Here is a 7,593-nt window from a genome sequence, read left to right on the forward strand (position 1 = left end):
TAACTTAAAATCATATATAATTTGGTATAACTAACTTTTATAGGTAACTCTAGCAGTTGAAGCATAAAACTACAAGTTACTTGCAGAGGAACATTACTTTGGCCATTTTGTGAGTTTGGATCCGTTATTCGACTCTGTTCTTGAGGCACACCGGAGTGTTCATGGTTACAAGTGATCGACTTATCAGTGCCAATGTCAATTATGACATAAAAACTCCCAACTCCTGTCGGAGCCATAGCTCCTGTCCGACATGTGGTGCGGTTGCATTTTGGGCAACCTTAGAGTTGGGAGGTCCTTTCGGCTTGAGGTCCTTTCCTGGTCCAATTTCTTTCTCTCCTCTCCCATGATTTCCTGTCTATCTTCCTACTGTCCTCTCTAAATAAAATGCACCCAAAAATCTAACTCCCTTACTCCACAAAATAAGCAAGTCAATAAATAATGGAAGAAGACAGATATCTGAAAAGATGTCTAGCTTATTTTGTTGACTCATCTTTACAAAAGGTGCAATCATTGCTATTCATATCAGACAGTTTAAAACTGTGGAAACTGAACTATTATAACTTGGCTTTTATTATATTTGTAGGATAATAGATCAAAGAAGTAACTGAATCAGCGACTGACATTGAAACACTGTTTTTGGTGACACAGTCAATGAAAAACCAAGCCGATGCTGATTTGTGTTTTATTAAGAGTTGAACACTGTTTCTTTCTCTTTTTGACTGCAAACTCTATTTGATTTGAGGGTCATTTGTTGTGGCTTCAAGCTACTATGAAACCTTCTACATGTAGCCTGACCTTCTTTCCTGTATTTTACTGATAGAATGCAATCACACATGAATGAAGTGTGCAGGTTCCTAAATTATTATAGGCAAAAACAAAGGTTTAGAAGATGGATTTATGATGTACTCCTTCAATATTTAAATGTTGTTAATTTCAAACAAAAAAGGTACGTAGTGTACTTTAAAAACTGGATGAATATTTGCAAAGCAAACTCTTTTGTTATAAATGTATTATTGCTACGTATAGACTGATTCATTCATTGAGTGAATAGTAATGCTTACATAATCACAGCCACACCAACATGGGCAGCGCCTGTTAACAGAGACTTTGACCTGAGAGGTGCGACTGACAGACTAACCTTATATATCAACACAGATTTAAAATGCATATATATTATTGAGTGCATATAAACCAGTGGTTTTAGAACAACAAATATGAGAAAACAGGATTAATGCATAGAAAATGCATCAAAAATTCAGAATATGTGCATGCAGTTTTCTTTTACTAACATGAAAGAGATTCATCCAAATTTACCTTGCAGTGTTTTGTCCTGCTGTTAATATCTGCTGATATTCTGTAGTCTGAACTTTGTGTGATTTTTTTTTTTTTTTTCTTCTTTGTGATTCTATGTCTGACTTTCCTGGCTTCACAGCAGTGAAAATACTTTCCAGTCTCACTCACTTGCTCAGTCTAAAACAATGGCCAAGAAAAGCATCAAATAAAAGTCTACAATCCAGCAAAAAAAAAAAAAAAAAAAAAAGAGAGAGAGAAAGAGAGAGAGAGAGAGAGAGAGAGAGTAATTTTTGTCATCTCAAAATATACCAGAGAAAAAGAATTAGATTAAGAACCATCACGTCCGTCTACACAACTTTTTGAAAATAAATTATAGTTTACTTTTTTTCTAAAACATTAATATTTGCACATCACCTTTGATCGCTCACTGTGATGATTGACATAACCAAAGCAAAGACCTAAACACTGAATCATCAAAAACTCAACAACCTGAACACACAGTATGATGTCAGTATGATGTCATGTGCATCGAATGGTAACCAGGGTGGAACAAACAAAATATTCCTACAAATTCACTTCTCCAGACACTGCTTGTGTAGCCACCTATAAACAATTAATGGACCCAATGTACTTATATACATCATTATTTTGTAGTTACATTTAATGTACCTTCATGTAATTACAAATGTAGTCACAGAGTGACCCTAAAGTGGTAGTTCACCCAAAATATGAAGATACTATCATTCTATCACTCGTGCTTACAGTATGTTGTTCCGAACCCATAAGACTTCCGTGCATCTTCAAAACACAAATGAAGATATACTTTGAATGAACATTAAGAGATTTCTCTCCCTCCACAGATTAAAATCCACGCAACCAAAATGATGAGGCACAAACTCTTTATTTATAGTTTTCACGTGACCTCACACACTTACAGAAATGCCCATCTGGAGGGCAGAACAAGACTTCCCTCCTTTGACCACCATAATAATGAAGTAACATTGTAATATTAAAAGACCAAATTTAATATACACCTTATTAATGATGCATACTAAGTGATTAATGCAGAATATAAATGCAACACACAATTTCTTGTTACGCTTTTTCCATAGAAAACCGTTGTAAAGAAAACACTTAACCATTTAACACATTGCGTTCATATTCTGTGCTTATCCAAAGACTATAGAATAACAGAAGACGCGTCACTCTTATTATTATGAATGGGAGAAAGTGCAACGCGCAATATGGCGGAATAAGTCCCGCCTTCTAAATAAGAGCCAATCGTCGATTGGTAAAGTCATCACATCACTGCAGCGGCCGTTAGAAGCTCCGGTTTCTATAGAAACAGTCAGACGCGCGCCTCCGAAATGAGGCACAAGAGACGCGCATTTAGGACTGCGCATGCGCATTAGCTTGATCCAGCCTGAAAAATGCCGTTTTTGTCATGATTCGAGCGTTTAGAAGCTTTAGAGAATTTGATGTTTCCCCATTCAAAGAGATAGGAGCTGCACTTGGATGCCCAAGAGGCGTTTCAAAGATGGCCGCCGAGTGAAATGACTTGTCTTAAAGGGACTTTGGCTTATCTCACCTGTATATAGTATTCATCATCAATAAGGTGTGTGCTGAATTAGGTCTTTTAATAACACTCTTTTAGTACATTAAGGCACTTACTATGGATCACAGGTGGCCAAAAACTTGCATTTTATTCACATATTTTTGTTTTTCTTCTTTTGAGATGGAAAAATGACAGGCCTGTAATGCAATCCTAGGGTGTTTTGCCTGCCCGATCTTCTTGCCAGTCACGTGACTGAAAACTATGAGTATGATGAACAGATTTAATTTATCATAGCTGCATGGTTGAGCTTCTGTGTTTACAATGTTTGATGTTTTATGTATGTGTTGATCAATGGTTTCAACGGTTTTAAACAAATAAAGTGATTGTGTCTCTTCAGAAGACTTGGATTAAACTGCCCATTTATATTTGTGATTTTTTTTTTGTACTTTGTGGTTGCATGGACTTTCAAAGAAGATGAGAATGAGAAACATTCTATGATTTCAAACACAAACAATTCTAAACTATTTCTTTATAACTTTTGTCAACCAATAATAATTTAATAAAAAGAAAATAATAATAAAAAAATAAATAAAAAGGAAAGAAAGGTGTTTCTCAGTATTTACTCAATATTTGTTAGACCTTTTGATGGAGATGGAGAACAAAAACCAAGTGTTTTAGTATTTGGTAAGTGAAAGAATTTGACATGAATGTGAAAGTAAAATAACCTTTTTGATATGATCTTATGTGTTATGTTAATGAAAAAAATAAAGTCAAATATAGACAATATTTTGAAAACAATAGGCTTTTTGTCTTGTCAAAAAGAGTGCATGATTGTCTGTTCAGCTTTGTGACATTTAAAGACACAAGATATGACATGTCACTCTGAACACAAAGACTTCCTTCTTCCTAAGAAGGTCTGGTGGTCAAACTGGATCTTCACCTGACATGGTAAGCGCTGGCTGACAAAATAGCTTCTAAACTCCCTCTTCAACTGCTTCACCTGCTTGTTAAATGCTAAATGATGCACTTGAACCAAAAGTACAATCTGACAAATTTATAAATTTGGCAGTTGCTGTCTATTTTGTCCATGAAATACACACATTTTGGAAGCTCATCCACATTTATCACAGGTCAATGAGGAGAGACCCACCTCTATAATTCAAATGCAGTTCCTCCTATCTTCAAAGGTTTCGGACTTCAATGTCTTTTCTTAATCCAGTTTCGATTATGAATACTCACTACAGAATTTCAATGTGTCACCTGATTCTAGAAAAAACTTTGTGATATCTGACACTCCTTGTGCTTGTGTAGGAGCTTGTCCCATGTGACTTTACAAAGGGTGGAGTCTAGAGAAAGGTCCACCAGGACTGGTGGAACTGTCATCATGTGACACTACGCACCAGTTAACTCAGGCATTGTATGTCACCTGGCAGGTGTGTTTTGAATGTGTGTGTGTGTGTGTGTGTGTGCACTTGTGCTATTCCTGGAGTATCTGCTTTCCTGTTGTTCTTGGCAAATGAGTTAACTGAACAAGTCAAGTCAAACAGTAGCTTCACAGATCACTGAGACTTTCTCTGTGTAAACTTTTATACAATCCAAGTAAAGGGCTGAAATGCACAAATCAACATATTAAGCTCACCAAGAAACAAAAACCAAAAGAAATTTACCAATCCATATTTTAATATACCATCCATTGCTCAGAAACCTTTACTTAGATTATGTCAGAATACACCTCCCCATTATAAGTGATGTTTGATAAGGCATCACTATTAATATTGCTTCTACATTGCAGGTTTTGTTCATAATTGTCCATAATTCAAACAATTTAACTATAGTGCACAACCGTACCATTTGTGTTACGAGCATGAATAACACTTTAAATCATTGGTCTCAAACTCAATTCCTGGAGGGCCACAGCTCTGCACAGTTTTGCTTCAACCCTAATCAAGCACACCTGATCCAGCTAATCAATGTCTTCAGGATTACTAGAAACTTCCAAGCAGGTGTGAGTTGGAGCTGGTTGGAGCTAAACTCTGCAGAGCTGTGGCCCTCCAGGAATTGAGTTTGAGACAGGCCCTGGCGTGAGCAGGCCCTGGCGTGGCAGGCATGGCGGGAGCAGGCCCTGGCGTGGCAGGCATGGCGGGAGCAGGCCCTGGCGGGAGCAGGTCCTGGCGTGGCAGGCATGGCGGGAGCAGGCCCTGGTGTGGCAGGCATGGCATGAGCAGGCCCTGGCGTGGCAGGCATGGCATGAGCAGGCCCTGGCGTGGCAGGCATGGCAAGCATGGCGTGAGCAAGCCCTGGCGTGGCTGGCATGGTGTGAGCAGGTCCTGGCATGGCAGGCGTGACATGAAGAGGCTCAGGCTTGGCATATGCCTCAGCCTCACTCACAGTGAAACTTGACCCACTTAAAAACAAAATAAAGTCCATTTGCTGGCATAGCGTAGATGGGTGGTCAACTGAAGGCATGAGTTCAGCAAATTCATCATCCAAACCACATTGAAAGCACCATTTTAAATAAGTCTCGTCCCAGGGTACATGATCAATGAAACACAAAAAAAATCCCTGACATAGTCCTCAATAGCTCTTCCCTCTTGACAAAGATTCAAGAACTGGGAAACTGCTGGGTCCATATTGTGGGTCGTGTATTCTGTAACAATTCAGTCCAAACTGAAGGCGAGCTTGATGAACCCAAGTGCAGTTTATTGAATTATCCAAAGTGAACAAACCAAAGAAAGCAACCAACTTGAACTGAACATGAGCAGACTTGACTAGAACAGACTTGACTAGAAGACTCACCGACAGCAGGGTTACATTAACAATACACAACAAAGTAACATGGGGAAGACAATGGCTTAAATACATGAACTTAGTGAACACATGACTATGGCAACCAATGGGGAAGTGACACAAGGAACAAGGGAACCAATGACAGAATAGAACTGAAAACCACATGACCATAAACAACCAATCAGAACATGACACATAGACTAAGGGAGAACATGAGGAGCAAGGGAAGCATGGCACACACAAGCAACATGAATAAAACTACAAAATAAAAGACAAGAAAACAAGAACAAAACCCAAAACGATATGTGACACACAGTGCCCAATAGTTATGATTTGAGTCTCCAACAAGACCTTGGCCACCACCTTCCTTCTGGACTCCCGTGATTCCATCTCTTCCACCATGTCCAGTAAATTTTTGAGAATTTCTTTACAGTACCTTACTGGCAAAGCATATACAAAAACTTTGATTTTATTCCTTCAACCCCTCATACAGTATTTGTTAACTCACACTTTTATTTTCACAATTCTATTACCCTTATTATATTTGTACTAGTTTATTTCTTAATACATTTAATTAATCATACATTTTCATTTCTCTTATATCACAGTAATAATATATATATATTTTTTTTTCTCTTCTAAATAACATTTATTTGCCTGCATTACTTCCTCGCATTCCAGGCTTTCTTGGAGCTTCTAAAAACATCATGTAAGTTATAACTAAATTTGTTATTCCTTTTGTTCCCAACATGGCATTAACACCTAAAATTACAGCTCCTAATATCCATTTAATAATGGTAATAATTTTCCACTGCTTCCATTTGGCATTGCCATTTTTTTTTTTTTTTTTTACATGATGAATTCTTTAAATTAATAATAATAAAAAATATTAGACTCATCTATAACAGTTTAGATATTCATAAATTAATTTTGAACATTAAATAAAACATTTTGTCAGAACCTCAAGTAAATTAGCCCTACATATTATTTTGTTTGATTGTGCAATTTGCTTTTTGAATCGTGGAAAAACCGTGATCTCTATTCTCAGATTATCCAGAGTCATAAATTCCCCAAGCCATTTTGATTACTCTCATGCTGATATAGTCCTATTTGATGATGATCAGTAGTGGTTCGCTAAATATAATAATTCAATAAGCATCTATTTAGGCTACAATAAGCACTTTAAAAATATATATATTAAATAGGTAATAAAAATATCTAGAGAGCTGGCTGACTAAAGTAGGCTAAGTTTGAAAATGATATAATTTGTACATGGAGTTATTATATAAAAAGATACTTAATTTCTTTACAATTTATAGGTGTTATTTTAACAGTCAGTTATGTAAGTTTGATGGTTGATAGCTTCTAGCAACATTAAATCCAGGAGAGAAGACAATTCTAGAGAAAAAGCATGTTTGATTTACATGGAACAAAGTCTGAGCGCGCACAGCCGCACACGCAATATCTGAGCATGAAACTGCCTCAAATGAACTATAATGACGAGAAGAAAGCTGTGTGCGCTGCAGTCAGAGGTTCTTGATTCTCTAACGACTTTTTGTTGGTTAAAATGAATGGAGAGTATTTAGTGAGCCCGAGCACCCACCGGATTTCACTGCATTGAGATGCGCGTCCTGGAAACGGGAAGCCTCGGGTGCCGCTTCACATTGCCACTCACCGCATAATAATGAACTCTCACGCGCAAAGATAATAACAGCAGAGGCTACGCGCAACACGTGAAATAATCAAACCAATAAGTCTAAAAACAACTGTTGCATTTTATCGCGCGGCATGCGTCAGTGTAGCAAATCAACGTGAGAATAACAAATCGATCTGAAATCTGGGGGGCCTACATGTTAATGGTCCCCCCGTGGCTATGCCACTGCTAGACATGATACAAGACTGATTATTTCACTAAACAAAACAAGTTTCTCTAAGTAAGTAAACATCACCAGTAGCTT

General features: G+C 37.4%; 1 protein-coding gene across 1 annotated transcript in view; it reads right to left on the reverse strand.

Annotated features, from left to right (window-relative positions):
- Positions 1 to 4,138, reverse strand: part of lima1b (LIM domain and actin binding 1b) — a 30,670-nt gene extending 26,532 nt beyond the window's left edge. The window contains exon 1 of the mRNA XM_051913134.1: positions 3,999 to 4,138. The gene's annotated coding sequence lies outside the window, so the exon portion shown is untranslated. The remainder of the gene's footprint in view (positions 1 to 3,998) is intronic.
- Between the last annotated feature and the right edge of the window lie 3,455 nt (positions 4,139 to 7,593).

The sequence above is a fragment of the Ctenopharyngodon idella genome, chromosome 11 (genome assembly GCF_019924925.1).
Source record: "Ctenopharyngodon idella isolate HZGC_01 chromosome 11, HZGC01, whole genome shotgun sequence".
Taxonomy (NCBI): domain Eukaryota; kingdom Metazoa; phylum Chordata; class Actinopteri; order Cypriniformes; family Xenocyprididae; genus Ctenopharyngodon; species Ctenopharyngodon idella.